We start from the raw sequence: 17,212 nt of genomic DNA, 5'->3' as shown, positions 1-17,212 counted from the left end.
ACTGTTCTACTGTGATAATTAGCCAACTTCTGCTGCTTTTGTGGTGAGCTTGTGTTGCTAGTATCCACTTAAAACCCCATGCGATGCTAATCATCTCCTTCTGAGCAGTTAGTCTCTGGTAAATTGCTTATCACAGTAAAAAGTGACTGACCTCTCATGGTCCTCACCATTAAGTAGTTAAGTTTTGGGGGAGTCCAAAGTTTTACGTGGATTTTCAACTCCACAGGTAGGGGGTGGGAGTGGAATTGGTGCCCCAACCCCTAGGCTGTTCAGGGGTCAACTGTATTGCATCTACTTAGCCAAGCAAGTGATTACATCCATGTGATTCTGGCTAAGCCTTGTGCCTAGGACACTCACAGAGCGAACCATTGTGGCTACTTAGTAAAACATTTTAAGGTTATCATTCCAAACTCTTTTTTAATCCACTTACTGACTTTTATTTGAATATTGGGACAATCCTTTCCAATGTCACCTTTTTGCTTATAGAATTACCAAGAAATAAATCTTAGTCTTTTGGAATAATAACAAATGCCAGTCCCACGATGGCTCTGCTGCCCTGCAGGACAATGCTTCAAACCTTGGGCGTTGCCATAAACCACACACTACCCTGCACCTTCTGTCACCCTCTAGGTCTGGGGCTCCTCTAAACCTCAGCTTTCTATTTTGTCTGGGTGCATGATTTTCATGGACTCAGCATGTCCTCTCCATAACAGTAGCAGCAAGGACTAGTGGGGACTGGAGCAATGGTAAAATAAAACCTCTTGTTCTTCCCCAGATCTCTTTTCTTTCATAGTTTTAGGGGACATTTCAGAACTTGAGGTGCTGCTAAAGTGAAAATGCCTAATTGTGCCCGGAGGCTGGGATCTGTTCCCTGCCCTGTTGCTATCTTACTTGTGTGACTAGGGGAAAATCCCTTAATGACCCTTTCAGCACTTTCCCCCTCCTACAAGTACAAGATATCTAATGTGAAATACTCTGAGCTAATAATGAGAACACTCAGTCCCTTCCTGGAAAGTCTGAAGTTTTTCTTCCTGCCTTTATTACTTTGCAGGTCCTGGTAAGGCAGATGGTTTTTTTGCTCTGCTGGAAAATTTCATCTGTGGTCTTGTATCATCTGTGTCACTCCTGGTTCCTGTCTCTCATTTTAACATTTGATCAAACCCTACTTTCCATGCCAGGAGCCATGGCCCCAAATGAGACCAAGGCAACAAGGAACAACATACAGGACATGGTCTTTCTCTTTGCTAGGTCCTCCCCTGTGAGCATTTAGGGGCTTGAAAGTGGGCGCACCTCCCTGACTAGGCCTTGTATTCCCCATTTCAGGTGAGGATTTTGCTCAGATCAGCTCTTCTAAATAGCTCATACTTCCTGTTATTAGGCCGGGGGGGGGGGGGGTGGCGGGGGGCAAAAACTTTACTAATACAATGAGCCCTTGTAAGTTTAAAAAAAGAAAATTCCAGATGCTTTCTCTGAAAACCCTCAATAATCACCTTAAGGAAAAGAGGAAAATAGTCAGGAGCAAAAACTTTGGAATAAGACTGGGGTTGGAATCGCCCCACCCTCTACTTTCCAGCTGTGGCAATTACTGTCCTTACTTTAACAGGTCTTTGGTTTCCTTACCTATAAAAGCGGTTTTCTCATCTGGTTATTGTGAAAACTAAGTGAGATAATAAAGTGCCAGCCCTATAGTTTGATAAAGAGTGGCAATTATTATTACCCAATGAAATTGGGTAGAAGGCAGGAATAATTAGCCTTAATATGGCTTACCTCTCCAGAGAATAAAGTACTACCTGATAAGAGAGAGACTCACCAACAATGGTCCAGTTTCGAAGGTAAAGTCAAAGTACCCACAGTTCCGTGTAGCAGTTCCTCCTCTTCCTTGTAACCTGTGTTGGCGTGCCCCAGGGCTCAGGGCTGGAACTCTGTTCTGTCTACACTCCCTCCCTCATTCCCTTGGTCATTTCATTCAAGCCTATGGCTTCAGACACCAACACCAACACCAACAATATGCTGATACCTCCCAGATCTGTAGCTCTAACCCTGACCTTTGACCCTGAATTCCAGACTGATGTATCCAACTGTCAATTCCACGTTTCACTTGAATGTGAGGCATCAAAAACTCAACCTACCCCAAACTGAGCTCTTGTTCTTCCTACCAAAACTGCTTCTCCCACATTCTTCCCTCTCTGCCCTCATCCCAGTCCATGTCTCCTGTTTCCACTGTGGCCACACAGGTACAAGTACCATCCTTCTGTGGCTGCATTATTGCAACACTCCTAACCAGCTGCACTGCTTCTGCCCTTCCTACCTTTGGCCTATTTCCACATAGCAGCCAGAGGGATCATTTAAACATGGATGCCAAGTTATATTATTCTATTTAGAGCCTTCCAATGGCTTTCCATCTCCCTCCTTACAGAAACCAAACTCATTTCACAAAGAGTGCATATCTTGTTTAATTTGTTGTCCATCTCCAATAATTACCCCACACCCATCTCCATTTGGGCAGCAAATTTTATCAGCTTTGTTTGTTCCTGGATCACCAGCACCTGATGCAGTGCCTGTCCCACACAGGCCCTTCATACAGTTCTTGAATGAAGGAATGACTTCCGGACAAGATGCCTGAAAAGTGGAGAGGTAATTTTTAAGACTACTTAACCCAACAACCTCCTTTCACTGCAGATAAAGATTGCTTTATTTTAGGACGCTTTATTGGCTTTTCTGGCAGATTTCTTTGACACCATGATGTTGGATTTGGGCTATACAATCAGGTTACCTTTTTTAAAGGTCCACTGATAGAGACACCAGGTGCCGGTAACCAGAAAGCATATCAACAGTGTAGACAATCCACCTGGAAGCTTAGAGCTTGCCGTTTGAACATTAGCTGTAAGGAGATTCTGGAAATGAGCTGCAAACTGAAAGCTTTCCTGCTAGATTGGGAGATTTGCAGAGAACTCTCCAGTTCTGAGACCTCGCACAAGTCACTCTTGGCTGGATTTATTGCCTGAGATCTAGAAAGGCCTTGGGGAAGCTGGGTGGAATTTCCTTCATAAGTAGGACTACTGAACTTTTAACAGATGGTATTTGCCTGAAATACCTGAAGAATGCCTAACTTGGAAATCCATTAGAAGAAAAGGGGACGAGCCTCTAATTCAAGGGCTTCTCTTGCACCTATCCTCGGGTCTTGGGCAAAAAGGGCTAAACCCCTGGACTGAGGGGGTCAGGAGTTAGGCGTTTGGGTGGGCCACCAGTCACTTTCCCGGAAAGCTTCGACCGGAGAAGTTTCCCTTCTACTGCCTTCGCAATGACGGAAAATACGGCGGCCTCGAACCAGGCGGACTAGGGCCTTACCCACGCCCCTGGGGCAGAGAAGAACAAACCTCGCGGACGCCAAATTAACAGGGGAATGCGCGCCTTGCTCTACTCCAGAAACAGCGCCCGAAGACCAGTCAGGGCCTAAACCACAACCCCCTGCAGACCCCGCAGACCTGGGGAAGAGCGCCCTCCCATTGGACGACGGCGAGCGGCGTGCCCTCACGCTTCGCTCCCGTAGGCAGCCCCGCCCCCCTCCCCCCCCCCCCCCACGCGCGGGGCACGGCGGGAGTGGAGTCGGCGCAACCTGCAGCTGTACTCCATCTCCCGGCGGGCCGAGCGCTGAAAGCGGCAGCGCGGCGCCTTTGTGGGGCAGCGGCCCGGCGCGGAGGAAGTTCCGGTCTCCGCGACGCAGGGTCGGTGGCGGCGGCTGAGGATTAGGAGGAGCGGGCCGCGGAGGCCGCGCTGCCTCGGTAAGGGCCTGGGGCGGTAGAGAGGGCGTGCCAGACCCTGCGGGGAAGGAGCCGGCCTGCCAAGCCGCTATGGAAGTCACGGGTCCTCGCGGCCTGGAAGCTGTGGCTTCGGTGTCGCGCGGCGGCCGCGGCCTCGCTTGGGAGGAAGAGAGCCAAGTGGCGGTGTGGTGAGGGAGGCGCCGCCCTCGGGAGGAACGCCCCGGAACGGTCGCGGGCCCGGGGCGGGGCCCGGCGGCGGCCGTAGAATTACCGGTCCAGCCTCGGGGCTGTTAGCTGCGGGGTCCCCGGCTAGCGCGTGGTTACGGTTTGGTGCTTCTGGTCTGCGGAGCCTCAGGCGGGCCCTTTCTTCCGCCTGTTTTCCTGCTTTTGCGGGAACCTGATCCAGTTCTAAGGCATCGCTCGAGAAGGAGGCCTTCTTGTGCCTAGCACGTAGCCCCGTTTTAGACCTGGCCAGACACGGGTGGGTGGGCTCAGCCCGACCACAGGGCAAGAGATCTCCGAGCCCGGCACGCGCGGTGGTAGAACTTGGTGGCGGGGGGGAGTGGTCTGGTGGGTTCTGCGCCCGTTGGGAGAATGTGGGAGGAGGGATGTTTCTTAGTATCTACTCTTCAGAGTCCTTTTGGCGTTGTAATTCTGTTTTTCTTCTAACTTTATTATTGATGTGCTACTGGATTCAACTCTAGGGGTGCATTTTTTAATAAATAGAAAAGGCTTTGTTTTGTAAGGTACATAAACTTTAAGGGTAATTGCATTTTTTACATATTTCAGGTTTGCTTGTGAAGGTCACAGTTGCTGGATCTAAGTGAAGGAGTTCAGTAGACTCTGGTGTGCCTGGTCACCTGGCTCATTTTCTGAACTCTGGATTGTGCCCTAGGTTTGTTAGTTTTCAACTTCCTGTTGAGTAATGCCACCAGTGTGAATAGTTTAATAATGTCAACATCAGCAAACTTGTGAGGATTGTAGAGAGAGCTCTGAAGAACTGATGATGGGTGACGGTAGGACTGGCAATGTCTAAAGTAACTAATGGCATGTTAGGTGAAACAGACAAGTTGGACCTGAACCTTGTCTCATTTAATTAGCACCTAACTAGGTACTTAACCTATAGGATAGGTACTAGGTCTGGACATCTGTAACACCCTTCTTTATAGAATTCTGTTACCAGACTTGGGTATTTTTGTTGCCTTTAGGATCCTAGGTTCTTGAAGCCTTTCAGAGGAGACTTGTCAAGGCCTGGGTGGGGGAGGTGAGTGTGTGTTACTAAATGAACTCTTTTATTGTGGGTACTTGAGCAAGGTTATACTCTTCTGCCAATGTTTAAATGTATAAACTGCTGTTGCTCATCTGATTCGGGGTTGTATTAAGATTTGAAACTATCAGCGGGGAGCCTGGGTGGCTCAGTCGGTTACCTGGCAGACTTGAGCTCAGGTCATGATCTCCCAGTTCATGGGTTTGGGCCCCGTCCGGCCCTGTGCTGACAGCTCAGAGCCTGGAGCCTGCTTAAGATTCTGTGTCTCCCTCTCTTTCTCTACTGAGCTTTCCCACTCACTCTCTGTCTCTCTTAAAAATAAACAAAAAACATTAATAAAAAAAAGATTGAAACTATCAGAAAGTTCTGGAAAAAAAATTTTTTAAAGTTTATTTATTTTGAGTGAGAGAAAGCGCCAGTCAGGGAGGGGCAGAGAGAGAGGGAGAGAGCATCCCGAGCCTTTAGCACAGAGCTACATGTGGGGCTTGAACTTCAGAATCATAAGATCATGACCTGAGCCGAAGTCAGATGCTTAAGCAACTGAGCCTCCCAGGTGCCCCAGAAAGTTCTGAAATTTTAAAGATCATAAATCATTCCTTGATGGATTTTTTTTTAGCTGTATATACCAAGAGCTTAGAATTAATTTTTCTGTTACACTCCCACAATACCTTCTTCATCTCATTCACTTAGTTAATGGGCATCCGTTGAACGTATTTTATAACCCTCCTATCACACTATGGGACTCAGAATAGCAGAGCGAATGACTAGAGGAGCTCTGGAATCTGATAGGGTTTGAATCCCTGACTCCTTCACTAACCCAGTGACACTGGATAAATTACCTTACTTCAAATTGTGAATTACCTGACTTCATATGTGAAATGAGGTTTTTGTGAGGTTTATGTAATGCTATTAGAACAGTGCCTTGTGTGCAGAAAGTGGTTACTGAATGTTAGTTTCTTTTTTTAAAACAGATTTGTTCAGATATAATTCATAATTCATACATCATGCAGTTAACCATTTAAAGTGTATAATTCAATGCTTTTTACATATTGCTAATTTTTTACAGAGTTGCAGTAAATATATTTTGTTATGTATGTTGGAACAAAATTTGCTATTTAAATCATTAAAAAAAGGGGCGCCTAGGTGTCTCAGTTGATTGAGCGACTGACTCTTGATTTTGGCTCAGGTCATGATCTCACAGTTTGTGGGTTCAAGCTTCGTGTTGGGCTCTGTGCTAACAGTGTGGAGCCTGCTTGGGATTCTGTCTCCCTCTCTCTCTCTGCCCCTCCCCTGCTCTCTCTCTCAAAAGTAAATAAACATTAAAAAACAATAATAATCAGGTATACACACAAAAACTTAGTTACAAAAATCTCAAAAATAAATAAACATTAAAACAATTTTTTTTAAAACTTTATTTATTTTAGGGATCTGTACACCCAACATGGGACTTGGACTAATGACCCCAAGATCTAGAGGTGCACACTCTTCCAATTGAGCGACCCAGGTTCCCTTAAACCGTTTTTAACTGTAAAATTCAGTGCGTTAATTACATACACTGTAGTGCAACCATCACCACTCTCTATTTCCAAAATTTGTTCGTTACCCCAAACAGAAATTCTGTCCATTAAGTAACTCTCATTGTCCCCTCCCTCCAACCCTTGGTGACCTCTAATCTATATTCTGTCACTGTGATTTTGCCTGTTCTAGGTACCCCATATAAGTGAAATCATACAATATTTGTCCTTTCTTATCTGACTTCTTTCACTTACCATAGTGTTTTCACAATCCATTCATGTCCTAGCATGTATCCAAACTTCATTCTTTTTTTTACAAATTAAAAACAATTTTTTTAATTGAGATATAATCAACATCTTCATTCTTTTTTATGTATGAATAATATTCTGTTGGTGCGTATAGACCACATTTGTTTATCTCTTGATTTGTTGGTGACAACTGTTGTTTCTACCTTTTGGTTATTGAGAATCATGCTGCTATGAACATTGATATATACATATTCTGAGTATTACTCTTTTATCAGATATGTGATTTGCAAATATTTTCTCCCATTCTATGGGGGTGCCTTTTTACTTTATTGATAATGTTCTTTGATGCAGAAGAGTTTTTCATTTTGATGAAGTCCAATTTGTCTATTTTTGTTGTTGACTATGCCTTTGATATCACAGCCAAGGGATCATTGCCAAATCCAATGCATGAAGCTTTTCCCCTGTGTTTTATTGTAAGAGTTTCATAGTTTTAGCACTTACATTTAGGTCTTTGATCCATTTTGAGATAATTTTGGTATAGGGTGTTAGGTAAAGGTCCCACTTCATTTTTTTGCACTTGGATATTCATTTTTCTATGACCATTTGTTGAAAAGACTGTCTTTTTCCCTTGAAAAATCTTGGTACCCTTGTTGAAAATACCCTGACCTATACGTGAGGATTTATTTTTTGGTTCTCTATTTCATTGATCTCTGTTTGTCCTTATAACAGTACCACACTGTTTTGATAACTGTAGCTTTGTAGTAAGTTTTGAAATTGGGAAGTGTAAGTTCTCCAAGTATATTCTTTTTAAAAATTGTTTGGGCTATTTAGAGTCCTTTGAAATTCCATATGAATTCCAGAATGAGTCTTTCTTTTTTCTTTCTTTTCTTTTTAAGTTTACTTATTTTTGAGAGAGAGAGCAGGGGAGAGGCAGAGAGAGAAGGGGACAGAGCATCTGAAGTGGGCTCTGCGCTGACAGCAGAGAGCCTGACATGGGGCTCAAACCCATGAACCGCAAGATCATGACCTGAGCTGAAGTCAGACACTTAGACTGAGCCACCAGATGCCCCAGGATGGTTTTTTCTAAGCATTGACTTTGGAATCAAGTGATCTTGAGTTTGTATATTTTCCTCATATCAGTTACATTGTTTGGGGGCAAGTCTCTCAACCTATTTGAGTCTCAGCTTCATGGTCTATAAAGTGGGAATAGTAACAGAGTTTACCCCATAGAGGATTTGTGATTAAAGGAGAGTATCCATGTAAAATGCTTAACTGTGACACAGCACTCAGCTATGCTTATCTTTCTCTCTCTCATTTCCGGGAGTAGGAATAGACATACTCAGGAAGGTCCTTTCCAGCTTGATGTTACTATGATTTAGTTTATTAAAAAAACTGTTTTTTAAAGAGAGATAGCATGTGCGGGGGGGGGAGACTATCTTAAGCAGGCTCCAAGCCCAGTGCAACACGGGGCTTGATCTCACGACCCTGAGATCATGACCTGAGCTGAAATCAAGAGTCAGGCACTTAACTGACTCAACCACCCAGGTGCCCCAATGTTATTATGATTTTAAATACCAGAGCATAGTAGCAGTAATAATATTTAAAACATTGTTTTAGAATTCTTCAAAACTCTTTTTTTTGGGGATGTAGTTTACATATCATGAGATTCCTCCACAGTATGTGTTCAGTTTGATATAGTCATCACTGCTGTTCATAATTAGAATATTTCTTTTTTTTTTTTTTTTTTAATTTTTTTTTTCAACTTTTTATTTATTTTTGGGACAGAGAGAGACAGAGCATGAACGGGGGAGGGGCAGAGAGAGAGGGAGACACAGAATCGGAAACAGGCTCCAGGCTCTGAGCCATCAGCCCAGAGCCCGACGCGGGGCTCGAACTCACGGACCGCGAGATCGTGACCTGGCTGAAGTCGGACGCTTAACCGACTGCGCCACCCAGGCGCCCCCAGAATTAGAATATTTCTAACACCTCAAAATAATCTTTAGTTCCTGTTTGTTGTTTATCTCCACTTTTCATTTCACTCCAACTGCGAGTTCTAGCATCCACTGATGTGCTTTCTGTCTCTGTAGTTTTATGTTTTCTAGAAATTGCATGTAATTGGAGTTACACAGTTCTCAGTCTTTTATGCCTGGTTTCTTTCACTTGCATTGTTTTTTGTGGTTCATCCATTTTGTTGCATTCCTTTTTATGGTTGTATCTCGTTGTGTTTATCCATTCACCTGTTGAGGGACATTTGAACTGTTCCAGTTTGAGGCTATTGTGAACAATGGGGCTATGAATATGATTGCTTCTTATACAATGATCTCATTTACTCCTGATAGTAATCATATGAGGTAGGTACCATTATTCTTATTGTATAGGAGAGCTTTGAAGCATATAGAAATTAAATAACTTATCACGGGTGCAATAGTTAGAAAACTGGAGTGTTTTTTTTTAATTTTTTTTAACGTTTATTTATTTTTGAGAGAGACAGAGTATGAGCAGAGGAGGGGCAGAGAGAGAGGGAGACACAGAATCTGAAGCAGGCTCCAGGCTCTGAGCTGTCAGGACAGAGCCTGACATGGGACTTGAACTCGTGAACCATGAGACCATGACCTGAGCTGAAGTTGGACGCTTGCTTAACTGACTGAGCACCAGAAAACTGGAGTTTTGATCGAAACTCAGGCATTCTGACTCTAAAATACATACACTAGGCCAGTGGTCTTGAAACCCTTTTATTCTTGGACCACTTAAAATTTTAAAAATTTGGGGTGCCTGGCTGGCTCAGTCGGTTGCGTGTCCGACTTCGGCTCAGATCACGATCTCATGGTCTGTGAGTTCGAGCCCTGCGTCGGGCTCTGTGCTGACAGCCCGGAGCCTGGAGCCTGCTTCGGATTCTGTGTCTCCCTCTCTCTCTGCCCCTAACCCACTCACATTCTGCCTCTGTCTCTCTCAAAAATAAATAAACATTAAAAAAAGAATTTTTTTTTAATTTACTCCCCTAAAATGCTGAAAAACCTATTACCACCTTGAACATGTTTAAGTTGGATTTGGAAATAATCTCCTCGATAATGGCACCAAAGGCATAGTCAACAAAATGAAAAGTAGACAAATTGAACTTTATCAAAATGAAAAACCTTTCATCAGAGAACACTGGCAACAGAGTCAAAAGGCAACCCACAGAATGGGAGAAAATATTTGTAAATCACATATCTGATAAGGAATTAACATCTGGAATATACAGAAAACTTCTAAACTCAACAACAACAAAAATATGGCCTGATTTAAAAATGAGCAAAAGACTTGAATAGACATTTCTCCAAAGAAGGATATATAGATGGTCAATAAGCCCATGGAAAGACTCTCTACATTATGAATGATTAGGGGAAATGCAAATCAAAATGACAGATGCCACTTCACACCCATTAGGATGGTGATTATCAAAATAACCATTTTGATTGTTAGAATCCCAAGTAGGCTCTACATTGTCAAAACAAAAACACCTCCAAAACAGAAAATAACAAGTGTTGGTGATGATGTGGAGAAATTGAAGCTTGTATTATTCTGGTAGGGCTGCTATACCACGATACCACAGATGAGGTGAATTAAACAACAGAAGTGTATTTTCTCCCATTCTAAGATCAAGGTGCCAGCAGGGTTGGGTTTTGGTGAGGCTTGCAGAAGGCTGCCTTCTTGCTGTGTTGTCACACAAACATTCCTCTGTGCATACATTCGTAGTATCTCTTCCTCTGACATCAGACCTATTGGATTAGGGTCCCACTCTTAAGACCTCGTTTAATCTTATGTCCATAAAGCCCTTCTCTTCACATACTGGGCCACCTGAAGCTGAGAGTTAAGCATATGAATGGGGGGGGGGGGGCGAGACACAGTTCAGTCCATGACTGAAGGTACTCTGTTGGTGGGAATGTAGAATGATGTAACTGGTGTGGAAAACAGTATGGTGATTCCTCATAAATTAAAAACATTACCATATGATCCAGCAATTCCACTTCTGGGTATATGTCGAAAATAATTGAAAGCAGGGTCTCAAAGAGATATTTGTACACCCAGGTTCATTATTCACAGTAGCCAAAAGATGGAAGTAACCCAAGTGTCCATCAGTGGATGAATGGATAAACAAAATGTGGTATATACATACATTGCAATATTACTCGGCCTTAATAAGTAATGAAATTCTAATAGATGTTGCAGTGTGGCTGAACTTGAAGATATGCTAAGTGAAGAAAACCAGTCTCACGAAAGGACAAATATTGTATGGTTCCACTAATATTATGAGGTACTTAGAGTAGTCAGAATCAGAGACAAAAAATAGAATGGTGGTTTCCAGGGGCTGGTTTGAGAGGGGAATGAGGAGTTACTGTTTAACGAATACAGATTTTCAGTTTTGAAGATGAAAAAAGTTCTGTGGATGGATGGGGGTGATGGTTACACAACAGTGTGAAGATACATAATGCCACTGAATTGTACACGTAAATATGGTTAAAATGGTAAATTTTATATGTATAACAATTTGTAAAAATCGTTTTTTAAAGTTTATTTTGACAGAGAAAGCGTGAGTAGGGGAGGAGCTGGGGTGGGAGGAGAGAACCCCAAGCAGGCTCTACATTGTCAGCGCAGAGCCCCATGTGGGGCTTGAACTCAGTAACCGTGAGATCATGACCTGAGCTGAAGTTGGATGCTTAACCAACTGAAGCCACCCAGGCACCCCTGTAAAAATAACTTTTATAAAAGAAGGATCTTACTGATTCTCCTTTTCCACCTCCCCTTTCTACTAATCCTTCTCTCCAGTTTACCAAAAAGGCATCTCTCTATTTGAAATCTAACTATATAAAGTACACTACCCCAGGGATGAAAACCCTCAGAACATCAATCTGTATGTGTTTATTTCATCTTTTGAAGGATGTTTGGGTTGACTTCATTTTTAAGCTATTATGAATAAAGCTTTTGTGAACATTTTTGTACAAGTTTTTTGTTTTCACTTATGTAAATACTGTACTTAGTGAAATTGCTGTGTCATAGGGTAGTGTTTGTCAAACCAATTTCTAAAGTGGTTGTACCATCTTACATTCTTTCCAGTAATGTATAAGAGTTCTGATTGCTGAAAATCCTTGTTTATTTCCTTTTGTAAGTCTTTTTAATTTTAGCAGTTCTGGTGGGTGTGTACTAGTATCTCGTGGTTTTATTCTGTTTTCCTTATGACTAATAATAGTAAGCATTTGTCAGATATGTGTTATAAATATTTACTCCTTTTCCCTAGTTTGCCTATTTATTTTTAAGCAGTGTCTTTTGAGGAACAGGTTTTAATTTTAATCTTTTTCTTTTATAAATGCTTTCTGGATCCTTTCTGTTGATACCAAGCTCAAAAAGATTTTATCTTGGGGCACCTGGGTGGCTCATTTGGTTAAGCATCCAACTCTTGATTTCAGCTCAAGTCATGATCTCAGGGTCATGAGATTGAGCCCTGCTTTGGGCTTTGTGCTGGGCATGGAGCCTGCTTGAGATTCTGTCTCCTCTGCCCTGCTCGCCATCAGGGTGTGTTCGTTTACTCTCTCTCTCTTTCTCAAAAGAATTTTTTTTCTCGTGTGTTTTCTTTTAGAAGCTTCATAGTGGAGTTTCTACATTTATGTCTGCTCCATTTTTAATTAGCTTGTAAGTGTAGTGTAATGGTAGGCAAAGCAAGTGCCATCAAAGGGGAATCAGGATATGGTTCTGGAGAAGGAGACTGAGAAACAGATGTCACATCTAGGGATGGCAGCAGGCATGTAAATTCCCCATTCCAAATCTGAGGACTCTTTAGAGGCCTCATAATTGGAATTAATACATTTAAATCTTTTTTTTTTTTAAAGCTTAGTTCTATTTAAAAAAATAATTTTTTAAAAATGTTTATTTATTTTTGAGAGAAAGAGAGCGTGAGGGGGAGAGTGACAGAGAGAAGGAGACACAATCAGAAGCAGGCTCCAGGCTCCGAGCTGTCAGCCCAGAGCCCGATGTGGGGCTTGAACTCACAAACCGTGAGATCATGACCTGAGCTGAAGTCGGACGCTCAACCAACTGAGCCACTCAGGTGCCCCAATACATTTAAATCTTTAAATGGAAAATTTGTGAGGGACATGGGTGCTGCCAGCAGTCACTAATTCCATCTCCCATAGTGCATATTAAAGTTGCTACTGTTTAACAACTCTGGTTGGGTCTTACTTGGGTAGGTGCTTAGACCAACCGTTGACTGTTGATGCCCCCTTAATGTTCTTAACTGAGACTCAAAGCATTTACTTTGGAAAAATTAGAGTGTTTGATGCAGGATCAAGCTGCTGCATTCGGCAGATACACTAATAGAATAGGACTTCTGGTTCTGCTTTGTTGGCTTTTGGAACTGAAGTCATGATTAAAAAGGATGGTCCTGGGTATCGGAATTAAGTTGCTAGAGGTGAAATTCGTGGACCTTTGCAAGATGGACCAGAGTGGAAGCATTTGCCAAGAATATTTTTATTAAAGGTGGAGGAAGCTTGAAAATAATCAGCTACCATCATAGCTCCAACCATAAAGAATGCTGACCTACCTTGGGGAGGCTTTTCTGCCAAACAGCTTCCAGGAAACCAGTCTTTAGGTTCTAGGGGAGTGTGATTGCAAAGTTGAACTTAAAGGATTTGAGGGAAGAGTATCACTAGGAGTATAGCCTAAAGCTTAGTATAATGCTCACCATCTCCAGAACAGGCGACCCTGTTCAACTGCTATTCATTTGGAACCATTTTTCACTTCAGTCTTCCAAAACTCTCATTTGACTATTTACTACTTATCCAGATCTGTAACTGCATTGGTTTCATATGCTAGTCTTCAGAATTCACCAAAGGGACCTATTACTGACTGGTGAGTAGCATGTGTTGGAGTGGGATCTAGGCAGTTGAGGTGGTAGGCCCTTCTCAATCCCACTTGACGGTTCATGGCCAGCCACAGTTTGTATGGAATTGATGTTGTAATATCATTTATTTTCAGGGTTAAATGACATGGTAGGTAACTTGTTATCACTCCTTAGTAGATTTTGACTTTCTTGGCTCCTGTCTTTATGCATATATCAACCAGTGTTTTTGCTGGGATCTGATAAGCTTCAGCGTTTAAAGCTTTGACTTGGCATTGGGTTCACTCTCCACTGCCAGTTCTGCTTACCGGAAGTGGCCCTGGCTTCATGCCTGCAGCTCAACAGTTTTTGCCTATTTAAAGTTTGAGAACAGTTTGAGATCTTTACAGCCCAAGACCCATAACCACTTGCTATGCTGAATTAACTGCCTGTCTGTAAGAACTCCATCCATCCTGAGTAAAACTTTGGAGGGAACTACTACTAGATGGTTTCACAAATCTTTCGCCCTATTCCCACCAGCAGTGTATGGGCATTCTAATTTTTCCACATCCTCATCAACTTACCTTTTTTTCATAGCCACTCTAGTGGATGTGAAGTGGTATCTCATTGTGGTTTTGATGTGCATTTCCTTTATGGGTAATGTTGAACATTTTTCCTATGCTTGTTGGCCATTTGTATGTCATCTTTAGGGGAATGTCTACTCATGCCCTTCTCCCATTTTGTTTATCGGGTTGTCTTTTCTTATTGAGTTATGGAAGTTATTTATATAGGGACGCCTGGATGGCTCAGTGGGTTAAGCACCCGACTCTTGATTTCTGCTCAGGTCATGATCTCACAGTTGAGATCGAGCCCTGTGTGAGGCTCTGTGCTGACAGTGTGGAGCCTACTTGGGATTCTTATCTTTGTCCCTCTCTCTGCCTCTTCTCCGCGGATGTGCGTTCTCTCTCTCTCTCTCTCTAAATAAACACTTATTTTAAAAGTTATTTATATATTGTAGATATAAATCCCTTATTGAGTATATGATTTGCACACATTTTTTTCCATTCTGTGAGCTGCCTTTTTACTTTCTTGGTATCTTTTAAAGCACTAAAGTTTTAAATTTTGATGATTGCCAATTTATTTTTCCTTTTGTTATTTTTCATATCTGTCTTATCTATGAAACCATTGCCTACTCTGAGGTCATAAAGATTTATGCCAGTTTTTTTTTTTAATTTTTTTATGTTTTTTTTAACTGTTCATGTGTTTTTTAGAGAGAGGGAGGGAGGGAGAGTATGAGCAGGAGAGGGGCAGAGAGAGAGGGAGACACAATCCGAAGCAGGCTCCAGGCTCTGAGCTGTCAGCACAGAGCCCTTTGCGAGGCTTGAACCCATGAACAGTGAGATCATGACCTGAACTGAAGTCGGACGCTCAGCCAACTGGGCCACCCAGGTGCCCCCCTTTTATGTTAATTTTTTAAATATGTTTATTTATTTTAAGGTGGGGGAGCATAGGGAAGGGAGGGGCAGAGAGAGAAAGAATCGCAAGCAGGCTCTGTGCTGTCTGCACAGAGCCCAAGGTGAGGCTCAATCCCATGAATCATGAAATCATGACCTGAGTTGAAATCAAGAGTTGGACACTTAAAGGACTAAACCACCCAGGTGCCCCATTGAGTTAATTTTTATAAATGGCATGATACAGGGGTCCAACTTCATTCTTGTGTTTGGTGACATGTTGTCTTAGTACCATTTGTTAAAAAGACTGTCCTTTGTTGAATGGTCTTTGGCACTCTTGTCTAAAATACTTGATCCTAAATGTGAGGATTTATTTCTGAACTCTGAATTCTGTCCCACTGATCTTACGGCCATCCTTATGCCAGTGCCACACTGTCTTGATTAGTGTAACTTTGTATTAAGTTTTATAATCTGTAAGTTTGAGTCCTCGAACTTTGTTATATATACAGGCATATCTTGTTTTGTTGCATTTTACAGATACTGCATCTTATACAGATTGAAGGTTTGTGGCAACCCTGAGTGGAGTAGGTCTATCAGCACCATTTTTCCACCAGTATTTGCTCATTTTGTCTCTGTATCATAGTCTGGTGATACAGTATTTCATACTTTTCACTATTATTTGTCATGGTGATCAGTGATTACAGTTTGCTAAAAGCTCAGATGATGGTTAGCATTTTTTAGCAATAAAGTATTTTTAAGGTATGTACATTGTTGTTTTAGACATAATGCTATTGCACACTCAATAGATGGCAGTACAGTGTAAACATAACTTTTGTATGCCCTGGGAAACCACAAAATTCATTTCAATCACTTTACTGCAATATTCACTTTATTGCAGTAACCTGGAACCAGATCTGCACTATCTCCAAAGTTTGCCTGTATTCTTTTCTGTTTTGCACAAATGATATGATGTTACAAATAGTTATTTTGCACATATTTTAAAACTTAATGTATAATAACATCCTAGATCAACTAGCATAGCTACCTTATTTTTTGAGAGTTGCGTGGTATTTTAATAGTGTAGTATACTCAATTGATGTACGTTTAGATTTTATAATCTTTTGCTATTATAAACAGTGCTGCAATATGTGCATTTGTAAATATGTCACCTCACACTGTAAGTTTCTAAGGAATGCATTCCTAGAAGAGGAACTGGAAAGTCAGGGGCAATATGTATTTAAAAGTTTGTGAATTGTACCCCTCTCTCTCTCTGCCCCACCCCTGCTTGCACTCTGTCTCTCTCTTTCAAAAATGAATAAACATTAAAAAAATTTAAAAAGGGGGGGAGTGTCTGGGTGGCTCGTTGATTGAGCATCCGACTTCAGCTCAGGTGATGATCTCATGGTGTGAGTTTGAGCTTCGTGGGGTTCTGTGCTGACAGCTCAGAGCCTGGAGCCTGCTTCGGATTCTGTGTCCCTCTCTCTCCACCCCACCCCCGCTTGTGCTCTCTCTCTTTCAAAAATGAATAAACATTTAAAAAAACATTTTTTTTAAGTTTGTGAATTGTAGTTTTCCTTATGTTACTGACTTTTAACTTCATCCCCATTGGTCAGAGAAGATACTTAAATGGTATCTTTTTTTTTTAAGTTTATTTATTTATGTAGTGAGGGACGGAGACAGCGTGAGTGGGGAAGGGGTGGGGTGGGGAGAGAAACCCAAGCAGGCTCTGCACTCAGTGCAGAGCTGGATGCGGGACTTGAACTCATGAAACCGCAAGATCATGCATGACCTGAGACAAAACCAAGAGTCTGATGTTTAACCGACAGCCACCCAGGTGCCCCGGTATCTTTTTATATGTATTGAGACCTATTTGTGGTTTAACAAATGGTCCATCCTGGAGACTAGTCCGGGTGCACTTGAGAAAATGTGATTCTGCTACTTTTGCATAGAGTGTTCTGTTTGTGTCTATTAGATCTCTAATTGTGTTAAGCTATTTCCTTTTATTCTGTCTGGTTGACCAATTATTGAAAGTGGGGTTTGAAATTTCCAGTTATTAGAGAACTGTTGATTTTTCTCTTCACATTTTCAGTTTTTGCTTCATATATTTTGAGAATCTGTTA

The 17,212-nt window shown here is 42.1% G+C and overlaps 1 protein-coding gene and 1 long non-coding RNA gene across 6 annotated transcripts in view; one reads left to right on the top strand and one right to left on the bottom strand.

Moving 5' to 3' along the window:
* Window positions 1-2,428: 2,428 nt before the first annotated feature.
* Window positions 2,429-3,574, bottom strand: LOC147583603 (uncharacterized). Its single transcript, XR_015248386.1, has 2 exons — window positions 3,378-3,574; window positions 2,429-2,619 (listed from the first exon to the last, which is right to left on the bottom strand). It is a non-coding gene; the product is annotated as an uncharacterized LOC147583603 (long non-coding RNA).
* Window positions 3,575-3,626: 52 nt separating this feature from the next.
* Window positions 3,627-17,212, top strand: part of RBM6 (RNA binding motif protein 6) — a 105,565-nt gene continuing 91,979 nt past the window's right edge. For 2 of the 5 annotated variants that reach the window (XM_086698172.1, XM_086698169.1), the window contains exons 1-2: window positions 3,636-3,782; window positions 4,551-4,656. The gene's annotated coding sequence lies outside the window, so the exon portion shown is untranslated. Of the gene's footprint in view, window positions 3,783-3,850; window positions 4,243-4,550; window positions 4,657-17,212 lie in introns of those variants that run through there. The other 3 variants (XM_086698171.1, XM_025916076.2, XM_086698170.1) reach the window with 3 other exon arrangements.

This window comes from Puma concolor, chromosome A2 (assembly GCF_028749965.1).
Source record: "Puma concolor isolate L17-30 chromosome A2, mPumCon1.1.hap2, whole genome shotgun sequence".
Taxonomy (NCBI): domain Eukaryota; kingdom Metazoa; phylum Chordata; class Mammalia; order Carnivora; family Felidae; genus Puma; species Puma concolor.
This window is presented reverse-complemented; position numbering and strand designations above follow the sequence as displayed.